The sequence below is a fragment of the Rhinolophus ferrumequinum genome, chromosome 7 (assembly GCF_004115265.2).
Source record: "Rhinolophus ferrumequinum isolate MPI-CBG mRhiFer1 chromosome 7, mRhiFer1_v1.p, whole genome shotgun sequence".
NCBI classification, from domain to species: domain Eukaryota; kingdom Metazoa; phylum Chordata; class Mammalia; order Chiroptera; family Rhinolophidae; genus Rhinolophus; species Rhinolophus ferrumequinum.
The window spans coordinates 99,769,083-99,772,817 of NC_046290.1; the positions used below are offsets into that span (position 1 = coordinate 99,769,083).

General features: G+C 49.9%; 1 pseudogene; it reads left to right on the forward strand.

Annotated features, from left to right (window-relative positions):
* The first annotated feature begins 444 nt into the window (after positions 1-444).
* LOC117024656 (ribosome biogenesis regulatory protein homolog) lies at positions 445-3,444 on the forward strand (annotated as a pseudogene).
* Positions 3,445-3,735: the final 291 nt, after the last annotated feature.

Here is a 3,735-nt window from a genome sequence, read left to right on the forward strand (position 1 = left end):
AGAAACTCCATTTCCTATGAAATCCTAAGCTGCCCAGCGTGTTCACATGTGTTCTTGGCTACCCCACTGGATCTTCCTCTGATGTGGCATGTCTCCTGGCGTTGTTAGGGCCATGGCCCACCTGAGGTCCCACTGCCACCACAGGACCCACACAAAGCTACTAACCCTGCTTCCACTTGTCCCTCTACAACTTAGTTTCCACAAGACAGCCAGAGTGGTGTATATAAAGGATGAAGCAGACCATATTACTCCCTGTCTCCAGCCCTACCGTGGCACGCATCCCACCACACATCCTGAATGGCTCACCCAGGCAATGACCCTGTGACAGATCTGGCCCTGTCGCCTCACCAACACCTCTAACATGACTGAGTTACAGGATGATGAGAGACACAGACTGAGCAGGCCTCTCAGAATCACTTTTCCCTTGACCCCAGTGAACCAGACATGGTGCTCATTCTTCCAGTGAGACCCCTGTTAACAGGCCCTGATAGGTGCTGCATCAATCCCTCAGATTTGCCAAGAGGTGGGGTTGGGGGCTTCACTATCCTCACATCTTCACCATTCCCCACTGACGTCACACCAAGTAGAGTCCCTACAATCTAAGTGAAAAGGGTGTGTTAGTTATACAAACACAGATTCAAGACAAGTCAGGTAGCTGAACTCCTTTCAAACCCCACTACCCCAGCTCAATTTCTGCCTCTAAGTCTTCAAGGTGGAGATTCTGGAGCTACCACTAGTAAAAACTGCTATGGAAAAAATATGAAAAAGGGACTGTGGGATCTTGGACAGAACTCTCTAACTTCAGCTGGAAAAGTAAGAGAAGGTGGAAGGTGAGGTAGTTTTTAAGCCAAGTTTTAATGTCAAGTAGGAGTCATCATGAGGGCTTTGTATGACAAGCCAAGCAGTTCTTTTGTTCAATTAATTAATGATATCCAAAGTAGGCAAATACTCCTCAGGAGATTCCAAAAATAACTATTGAGATGTGGAAAGAAAATACTATTCTATTTATATTTATTTTTACCTTGCCCATTTTCATTTTTCTTTTTGTATATATTGTATTATATTCATAATTTTAAGTAGAGAGGTACATCTATTGTGGTAGTATGCTCAAAAATATTTTAGTGATGGGATCCAGAAACAAACTTTAGAGACCACTGTTATAAACAGTGGGAACCCATTTGAAGAATTTAAGCAAGATCAGATTTTATTTTAGTAAAATCACTCTGTCTGAAGTGTGGCGAATGAAATGAGGTGAAAATACAGGATTAGGCTTCAGGCTCAGAACTCTCTGAACCCTCTGAGCAAGGCTTGAACTAAAGCAGTAGGAGTGGGAATGGAATGGGGCAAGGGGAGGTCAGGAGGATGGGAGGATGAGAAATGCCCTGCAGACAGAATTGTCTTGGCCTGGTGTTAACACATGGGACAAGAGGGGAAATGGAAGTTTCAGATGACTGTCAGGTTTCTAGCCTATGTGACTGAGTGGAACCAGCATCCAGAATAAGGAAGCACCTATGAAGCAAGAGCTGGGACTGGAGAATCTGCCGATGTCTGCAGACAGGAGCACATCAGAAGCAAGAAAGAAAACTTCCTCCTGCAATGTCTCCCCAGTACCCTCTACTGACAAAGCAGGACATCACAGCAGCTGGCAAAGAAAACATATTTAAAGGGCCCATTTTTATTTCTGCAGAGCATGCAGTGAAGAATGGATTTGGAGCTGAGAGGCAATAAATTTAAAATTGGCTGTCATGCAGGGCATCATGTGGGGTCTCCTGTCCCGCTCCCACCTAAGAACGCAGGATATGGTGAGGCCAAAAAGGAACACTCATGGAGCCATATCATTATATTCTCGCTGGCGGATGGGTTGGAGACACAGGAAGCAGGAGCCACACTGTCTGCAACCCGCCGGCCTAACTGCAATCCGCGCTTGCTAACTCGGCCACCATCCTCTTGCTAGCCCCCATTTGCTGCTAGCGTTGCCACAGCAGTTATATTAGTGGTCACTGGCTCACTGGTTACAGCTGACGGCCAACTAGCCCCAGCTGATGGCCATTTACTACCTGAGCCAGCACCTTTCCACATGAGGCCGAGAGCCTGGAAACTGCACTCCTGGCTCTGTCCCCACATTGGCATAATCCACCCCTTTGGCTTCTCAGCTTCCATGAGAGATTGTCAATTGCATCTGGGTCCAAACACACGTTCCCATTCCAAGTTTTAGGATTCCATTCTTTACCAGTTAATGCCCTAACTTTCACTTGAGAACCCTGGTAAAACTGTGATCTCAACTCTTGTAATTCAGCAGTCCACATACTTAAATTGGTGTTTGATTTTCAACAACAGCCCTGTGGCTATAAGAAATGATAGGAAGTTATTTGAACTGTCTTTCTGGAGTGAGTGAGTGAGCCCAGCTGAAGCTATAGAGGGCCAGGGCATAGAGGAGCTGCTGGCAAAGGCGGAGTGGGAGGAGGCAGAGAAGCTGCAGCGCATCACGGTGCACAAGGAGCTGGAGATGGAGATCGACCTGGGTAACCTGCTGGCCTCGGACTGGGGGCGGGGGCGGGGGGGAGGCGCTGGTGGCGCAGCTGCCGGAGCCCACCACTCGCCTGCCGCGCGAGAAGCTGGTGCCCCGGCCACGGCCGCTTACACAATGGCAGCAGTTCGCGCGCCTCAAGGGCATCCGTCCCAAGAAGAAGACCAGTCTGGTGTGGGACGAGGTGAGCGGCCAGTGGTGGCAGCGCTGGGGCTACCAGCGCGCCCGCGACGATACCAAGGAATGGCTGATCGAGGTGCCCCGCAGTGCCGACCCCTTGGAGGACCAGTTCGCCAAGCGGATTCAAGCTAAGAAGGAACGAGTGGCCCAGAACGAGCTGAACCGGCTGCGTAACTTAGCCCGCAGCACAAAACACAGCTGCCCAGCGCGGCTGGCATGCCCCCTACGGGACACCAGGAGCTGGGCCGCGCCTTGCAGGTGGCCAAGGTCTCCACCGCCTCAGTGGGGCGCTTCCAGGATCCTACCCAAGGAGAAGACTCCCCGGGGCTCCGGCAAGAAGAGGAAGTTTCAGCCCCTTTTCAGGGACTTTGCAGCCGAGAAAAACAGCCAGTTGGAGATGCTGTGAGTCATGAACAGCAAAAAGCCTCAGCTGGACGTGACGAGGGCCACCACTAAGCAGATGAGAGAGGATGAACAGGAGGAGGCGGCCAAGGGACGGAAAATGAGCCCAAAGGGCAAGAGAAAGGGAGGCCGACAGGGTCCTGGAGGCAAGAGGAAAGGCGGTCCGCCCAGCCGCCGAGGGAAAAGAAAAGTGGAAGGCAAGATGAACTCCGGACGGCCTCGCTGGGGTGGCAAGACCAAGGAGGGCGACACCAAGGAGGAAAGAGGAGGAAGTAAATTTCACCCTCGGACCTGCCTGTAAACCAAGAACTACACTAAATGTTAACTTCTAGGACCTGTAGGAGGATGCAGAATAAGGGGGCTGCCTTCATTGAGCTTGAGGTTGAAGGGATAGGATTGCCCTCCCCTCGAGATAGTGTGTAAATGTTGGACTGTACAAAGTAATGTTTTTCCCACAACCAAGACTTTGGCTGGAGATGTAAAGGATGTGTTTGAGGACTTAAAAGTTAGAGAAGGAATTTGTTGGAAACTAGGAATGAGTTCTATTTTTCAACTTTGTGTATGATGTGAGGGTCACATTTCACAGACTTAGATTGATTTCTGTATTATTTTTCTAACAAGCTTGC